Below are 8,857 nucleotides of genomic sequence, written 5' to 3'. Positions count from 1 at the left end.
AAGTAGAGAGAAGACAAAGGAATTCTTCAAAGGAAAGAACTAAGAGTAGAGAGAGGATAAAGAAGAGAACAAAATTAAATAGCAGAGACCAAAGACCAGAGAGTGGAGAGCTAAGGTGGATAATGCAGAAGGTTATTCACACATAGTGGGGCAGAAAAGGAGGATTGAACCAAGTAGAGATCAGAGAGTTGAATTTTGAGATAAGAAGAGGAATGAGAGTAAAGGAAAGAGATTGATAACAAATACCAAAGAGATAAGGATAGAGTTTGTGAGAAAAAAAGACTCAAGTCAATATCAAGTGCAGAAAACAAATCGTGAGAACTTACAAAATTTCATTTGTAACAAGGTGATTTAATTATAACTAAACATTTATTCATTGTATGTCATTTGAGTGGGTGCTCAAATTAGGGTTTGTGCTCATTTGGGTTGATGCCCATAAAGCTATGGGTTGGTGCTCCTTTGGGTTGGTACCCAAAAATCTAAGGGTTGGTGCTCCTTTGGGTTGGTTCCCATAAATGTGTAATTAGATTTTCACTTGTGAGGTTGGGTTACAATAGTATTTCTCACCTAGGTTTTTCCCCACTGTGGGTTTTCCCCATATAACTTGTGTTATGTGAATATCTTGTGTGTGTGTGTGGATGATATTAATATCTCTACTAATTGTTTCATGATTTTTATTATTGAAGATTAGATCAGTTGGGAAGTTCAAGTTTTTAATTACCATTGATTCACCCCCCCTTTCAGTAGTCCATTTGTGTTCCTTCATGCGTGAATGTGTTTAATATCTCTACTTATAGTTTCATGATTTTAGTTATTAAATCTTTGATTACTTTAGAAAGTTCAAGTTTTTGTTACCATTGATTCACCCCCCTCTCAGTGGTCCATTTGTGTCCCTTCAACTTGCATGGATTGATAGGTTCCTATTCTTGGGGGCTTGGCCATCCCTCAGTATTATCCTATCCATAGTTTTTCTTGCTCTTAGATGCTCTATCTCTTCATTTCTACTTTACCGAAAGTATGACTAGAAGATCATACTCCGCTAAGGTGGGGGCTAAATGTAGTGTTGTAAATTGTACATCTTTATTGATGTGTCCAATTTCACACTCTCCTAGCACCTAATTCAGTCTTTTTGTTTCCTCTATACATTATAGGACCTTTATTGATTTAAATTAATATTATGGGTGTTATTCCACTTTATTACATCATCACACTCTTATTTGGGCCCTTAATTCTGGGAGGGCCCTTTATTATTTTAATCCTAATTTAAATCTTAATCTTACCCTAATTTCAACTTTGAAAGTATATTTCACATATGTACATTTGTGCTCTGTGAAGTGTACATGTACCTGCAACCACAATGCACTCAATAAATCATTACAAGCAATGGTTAGTAAATTGAAACAATGAAAGAGAAAACCATAGCTAATCAACTTATTGCCTCCTAGTAAATGCGAGTATGAAAAATTCTCTCAGATTTGATTATGCATATTCCAGTGACTTGACTACACTTAGATGGTGGATTTGAATGATGAAGATGCATGATCTAGCAAGAATAGCATGATTAAGCTATATAAATTCATGATTATCTAGAAAATGAACTAAGATTAAGATGCAATTAAGCTAAAATTGAGCATGATAACATTGCTAAGAATTATAAATTAGAAGCTAGATGCCTATAGTAGCAATGCTTGAATGCAAATGAGATGAATCGAATGATATGCAAAAATCATATGAATTTGGGACCATTTGTGCTCCAAAATGAGGTTTATTTATAGGATTTCCCAAGGCTAGGGGTGAGGTGGCAATAATCAACGGTCAAGATTAATATGAAGATATCAATGGTTAAATTGGAGGATGACAAAGGGGTTGGTTTAAAGGGAACATTTCTCATCTCTATGGTGACAAGTGTCAAGAGGATTCTAGAAGGAATTAGATGAAAGGGAACACTTAGTGACAAGTGTCACAAAGGTTCTATAAGATGTTGGATGAAAGGGAACATGTGGTAGGTAGAATGGGTTAAGTTTAGGAATGGTTAGGTTTAGGAGAATTTGAATTTAGAAATTCAAATAATAGGAAAAGGCTAATTAATTTTTACAACTCATGTTTGATTTGTTTTAATTAATTATGGGATTTAGAAGAAATGATTTTGATGGGGGGAATCAATTAATTTGAATTAATTAATTAAAGGGTTGAAATGAACCTATTAAATAAATCCTTAGATTTATTAATAAGTAGATGGAAAGGGGTAATTTAATCAAATTGCTTAGTGAATTCAATTAAATTGGGGAGGAGGATTAATTAAATAATTGCTTATTTAACTAATTATCTTCAGACCATTTTTAGGTGTATACATTTTCCACTCTTTGAAGCGAGACGTGATGACGCGTTGATTCAAATAATAATCTCATTTTGATGTTGATATTGGTTTGATAGGATGCCCCAGCTCTTGATTGCTAAATTTCGGTATGATGATGCCCCCTCGGGAGATCAATTGAGATAATTGATCTTTAGAGTTTTTGTGAAATTGATATCCCGATAGATTTGATTTGATTTTTGCAACTGTGTTTGATGAAAATGCGAGGTCTTCGACTAGCTTGATTGCTTAGATTGATAAGATTTGAAAAATCTTGATTGATTAGATTCAGTCTAGTTTTAGGAAGGATACATCCTGTATAAGACAACGATGATCAAAGCATCTAGTTTCAGGAAGGATTCATCCTGTATAAGACATGATTAGAATGTCTAGTTTTAGGAAGGATACATCCTGTATAAGACAACGATGATCAAAGCATCTAGTTTCAGGAAGGATTCATCCTGTATAAGACATGATTAGAATGTCTAGTTTTAGGAAGGATACATCCTGTATAAGACATGATCATAATTGATTAGGTTTGATTAATTGATTTGATTTGATAAGGTTGATTAGATAAAGAACTAACAATTTGTTGATAGCAAGTTGCAAAAATATTTGGATATGTTGATTGTTAATTCTGTTGAGGGAGATAGCATAAGATTTTTGCTGGGTCGATAATATCATGAGAGAGATGAGTCATTAGTTTGATTGTGTATACACTTGTGATGATACTTTGATGATTCCTGCGATAGATTTAACCTTGGATAAAAGGAGCTTGTAGGATCCCATGCAAGAATGAAATGCAAGCTAAAATGCAAATGAAAAAATGCAATGGAGATGCAAACTATGACTGGACCAGTCACTGGATTATTTTGCGTTTTTGTCATCATTGAGCTTTTGAAATATGGGAAGTGAGTGCAAACATTGATGGTATAATTAAACCATGATGACCTGAGCACTTCTTTCCTGGATTTTGATATAGCAAGTTAACACAAGCATCGAGGTATAAGTGACCCGATATGATCTGAGTGTTGCTTGCATAAAACAGGCAGTATTAATCATTTCAATATGCAAATAATAAATGTCTTCAATGATACTCTGATGATCATGTCCTGAGACAAATTGGCACATATTAATGATTAATTTTTAGAGAGCAGACAACAAAAATATCATGTTTCTTCCTTGTTCCTCTAGTCAAGGACATCCTAGAGTCACTCAGAAATTATGATAGCGAAAATCAATTATAGAAAAGTTGAACAATCATGTTACAATCATTATCCAAAAAAGATATCATCCACTTAAAAGTGTGTGATGTGCTTAGATTGATTTTGTGATAGCTTGATAGTTGATAGTTTGGTCTCGTGTTCAATGTTGGATGTGTCTTAGTTTTTGCTTTGATAAGAGTTGTCTAACTGTTGTTGTACTTGTTTGGTTAAGCTCAAAATTATCAAGAGTTTTCCCCCAGCTAGGTGCCGGATTTTACCCCAAGCCTAGAAACAAAGTTGTTATGATATATCCAATGATCCAAACCATGGCAAGAAACCACCTGGGATGTCTACATATGTACAAAAGCTTTAGGATGGTTAGTGCTGATGGAAAATGAATGAATGCAAGTGGAAAGAATGCATGAATTAATAGATGGAAGAGCTAGCAGACAAATAGCGCTTGTTTGCCAGGTTTTCACCATCTGTTTTTATTGCACTTTTTCTGATATTTGATTTTTTATTTTTATTTTTTTGCTTTTTCAGTGTTTTTGATTTTTTCTGATTTTTTAGACAGAATTTCTTCAGGTGCATGCTATTGATGGATTCTTCAAGTTGATCTCCATCCTGTGTTGATACCTGATATGCTCCTAATCCAAATACTGTTGTGACCACAAATGGACCTAACTAGTTTGGTTCAAATTTTCCTTTCTTTTCTTGATCTACCTGGTTGCGTGGATTTTCCTTTAGCACTAGTTCCCCAACTTGAAAGATTCATTGTTTAACCTTGTGATTATAGCTCCTGCACATTCTTTGCTGATATACCTTTAGATGATCAAAGACATTTTGTCTTTGTTCATGAATCAATTCTAACTCTTGCAGTCTAGATAATCTTTGTTCTTCATCTGGGATGAGACCTTTTAGTGATACATGTAGAGAGGGTATCTCTACTTCGATTGGCAATATGGCTTCTGATCCATATACAAGAGAGAAAGGTGTGGCACCTATTGGTCTGTGGATACTGGTGCGGTAGGCCCATAGAGCAGGGTTTAGTTGAATATGCCAATCTTTCCCAGCATCGTTCACTGTCTTTTTGAGGATTTTTCAGAATAGTTTTGTTAGATGCTTTTGCCTGCCCATTTCCCTGTGGATAATATGGTGTGGAGAATTTGTGCTGGATTTTGAACTTCTCGCATAGCTCTTGTACATCTTGATTCTTGAATGGTTGCCCATTATCAGTGATAATGGTCATTGGTATTCCATAGCGACATATGATATAATTCAAGATAAATGCAACAATTTGTTTTCCTATGATATTGATGAGAGGTACTGCCTCAATCCATTTTGTAAAATATTCTGTAGCTACAAGGATGAATTTTTGACCATTAGATGAAGAAGGATTTATCTTTCCTACCAAATCTAGTCCCCATTAACAGAAAGACCAAGATGTTGCTAAAGCATGAAGTTCTTGTGCTGGTGCATGAATCAAATTCCCATGGATTTGACATTGTTTGTATGTTCTTGCTATTTTAAAAGAATCTCGTTCCATAGTCGACCAATAATAGCCCAAGCATATGAGTTTTTTTGAAAGGGTAAGACCACTTGAATGAGTGCCACAAATGCCATTATGGACTTCATGTAAGGCCTTCTTAGATTCTTCTTGTTCGAGACATCTTAATAGAGTACCATCTAGACCTCGTTTAAACAAGGTATCTGTGACGAGAGTAAAATGAGAGGATTGGCGGATAAAGTTTCTCTTTTGGTTTTTTGATAAATCTAGAGGTAATGTATTATCTTTCAAGTATGCGTAAGTTTGGACATAGCGGGAGGAATCAGGACAATTAAAGGCAGGATGAAACAACTCTTCAATCGGGAATTCATAACGTTGTTGATTTTCTTGTGTCTGCAATAGAGAAGCAAGTGTAGCCATGGCATCTGCTCTTTGTTATCATTTCTTGGAATCTGTTCAAAATTTATTTCTACAAAGTACTTCTTGATATCATCCACTATCTTTTTGTAAGGCATTAGTTTGTCATTTTTTGTTTGATAGTCATCATTAATTCGATTAATGACAAGCTAAGAGTCTCCAAAGACTTGAAGTTGTTTAATGTTCCATTCTACAACCATTTTGATACCTGTTACCAATGCTTCATACTCTGCTATATTGTTTGTGCACGGAAAGCTTAATTTGTATGATTTTGAGATTGTATGCCCTTGTGGTGTGATAAATAGAATTCTTGCTCTTGATCCGTGTTGTGTATATGAACCATCAAAGTATAGTTGCCATGCTTTTGTTGTAACTATTAGGATATCAACATCAGGAAATTCAATCTGTAGAGGATGATCATCTTGAAGTGGTGTTTCTCCTAGTTGATCTGTGATGACTTGTCCCTTGATAGCTTTTCTATCAACATATTTGATATCAAACTCGCTTAGAATCATGATCCATTTTGCTAGTCGTCTTGTTAATGTGGCTTTGCTAAGCAAATACTTCAGAGGAACGATTTTAGCTATCAACTTGATGGAGTGAGATAGTAGATTATGTCATAGTTTTTTAGAAACCAAAACTACTACCAAGCATGCTTTTTCTATTGATGAATAGTTGACCTCGTATCCCACTAGTGTTCTACTGATGTAGTAGATGGCTCGATCTTTTCCTTCCTTGTCCTCTTATGTGAGAAAAACTCCCAAGGATGCTTCGGTAGTTGATACATAGAGTAATAATGGCTTTCCTGGAATTGGTGACATTAAAATAGGTGGTTGCATGAGATATGCCTTTATCTTGTTGAATGCTTCTTCACATTGATGGTCCCATTAAAAAATAACATGTTTGTGTAATAGGTGAGTGAATGGTTGACATTTATCTGCTAATTGAGCCACAAATCTTCTGATTGTCTGGAGTCTTCCTTGTAGTGATCTTAGTTGACTAATATTCTTGGGAGATGCCATTTCCATGATTGCTTTGACCTTACATTGTATTTTCAATACAATATAATTGGGAGATGCCGTTTTAGGGTATTTTCAATATATAGAGATTTCATTATATTGTCAGTATTACAATATGATGAGTCGTAAGATACTTGATATAATTTAAAGTATTAAATTAATATAATTGGGAGATGCCGTTTTAGGGTATTTTCAATATATAGAGATTTCATTATATTGTCAGTATTACAATATGATGAGTTGTAAGATACTTGATATAATTTAAAGTATTAACTATTTATATTATATTACTTAGATATTATAAACTCCCATCATAAGATATCACTGTAATACACTAAATCCCAGATTGTTTATTAATTATTCTGGGATAATACATCATATCCCTAATAATATCCTTATTATACTATTTGAATCAATATCTAAGTTAAAAATACATCAAGTTTAGAATTATCATTCTATAATTTTGAAATATCATCTTAAATATTAGCACATATTATCAATTATAATTATAAGGTCATTAGAAGTATTATTAAAAATGTGTATTGATATCTTGTACAAGTTTTATAGATTGATATCTTATATAGACTAAAGGTATATGTATAACTAATGATATAAACTAGCAATCATGGAAGAATAATTAATAAACAATCCGGGATTTAGTGTATTACAGTGATATCTTATGATGGAATATTGTTGACTAATATTCTTGGGAGATGCCATTTCCATGATTGCTTTGACCTTACATTGTATTTTCAATACAATATAATTGGGAGATGCCATTTTGAATGTTTTGAATATATCCATATTATATTTCACTGTAATACACTAAATCTCGGATTGTTTATTAATTATTCTTGGGAGATGCCGTTTCCATGATTGCTTTAATCTTAACTGGATCTACTTTGATTCCTCTTGCTGAAACAATGTATCCCAATAGCTTTCCTGAAGTAACACCAAAGGCACATTTCTTAGGGTTTAGCCTTAGCTTGTATTGTTCTAACCTGTCAAAGATCTTTTCCAGTATCTCTATATGCTCTTCTTTGTTGTATGATTTAGCTAATATGTCATCCACATAGTCTTCCATGAATGTATGCATCATGTCATGAAATATAGTTGTCATAACTCTTTGATATGTAGCACCTACATTCTTTAATCCAAAAGGCATGACGTTCCAGTAGAAAGTACCCCATGGACATGTGAAAGTTGCCTTTTCTTGATCTTCGGGTGCTATTTTGATCAGATTGTATCCAGAGAAACCATCCATTAGAGAAAACATGGAGTGTCCAATAGTTAAATCTACAATGATGTCGATGTTAGGCAAAGGAAAGTCATCCTTTGGACATGCATTATTAAGATCTTTGAAGTATGTGCGTATTCTGATGCTTTTATCTAGTTTTGAAACATGAATGATGTTGGATGCCCATTGAGGATATGCTATAGGTCTGATGAATCCTACATCCAGTAATTTCTTTAGTTCTGCTTTGACTAGAAGAGCGATATGCGGATGCATTTTCCTTAACTTTTGTTTGATTGGTTTGGCTCCTAGACTAACATTCAAGTGATGCATAATAAGCTTTGGATCTAACCCTAGCATGTATGCATAGGACCAGGCAAAATTGATTTTCCTTCATTTGAAGATTTCCACATATTGTTGCATTTATTCTTCTGATAAAGATGTTGTTGGATGAAGAATCTTTGGTTGTTCTGTTGTGCCAATGCTAACTGCCTCTATTGGTTTGATCAAAATGGATGACCTTTCTTGATAGTGCTCAAGTAAAGTGTCAAATTTCCCATCTTCTGGTGCCTCAAGGAGGTTTTCACCGTTAGATGCGTCCTTTATTTTTACTTTTTCTTGGTCTAATGTTTCCAAGAAATGGTTTTCAGCATTAGACCTGATATTGTTTTATTTATTTTCACTTTTGCGACTAGGAGATTTGGCACCCACTTGACTAGAAGATGCGTTGCTAAAATTCCTAGTGAGAGTTGTTATGGGTTCGATTGCATTAAGACATATAGATATGGCATGGTCATTTGGAAAGGTATCAATGGTAGTATGTCCTTCATTTTCCCAATCAATAAGCTTGGGATGGATTAAAGGTAAGGGATCTTCAAGTTGGTATGTTTCAAGGGTTCCAAGGGTCATGATGGATGTATCAAAGTTTCCAATATGTATGTCGATGTTTAAAATGGTACTCTCATTAGAATGATCTTGTGTAAGAAGTTCCTGATCATCCTCGGTTAAGTCCAAGTTAGCCAAATGTGATTCTAATTCAAGTGAACTAGTTTCTGACGTTTGTCCTACATACATGTGAATTATATCGACTTCTATATCTCCTTCAAAGCATTTTTCTTTAGC

This window comes from Cryptomeria japonica, chromosome 6 (genome assembly GCF_030272615.1).
Source record: "Cryptomeria japonica chromosome 6, Sugi_1.0, whole genome shotgun sequence".
In the NCBI taxonomy this organism is placed as follows: Eukaryota; Viridiplantae; Streptophyta; class Pinopsida; order Cupressales; family Cupressaceae; genus Cryptomeria; species Cryptomeria japonica.
This window is presented reverse-complemented; position numbering follows the sequence as displayed.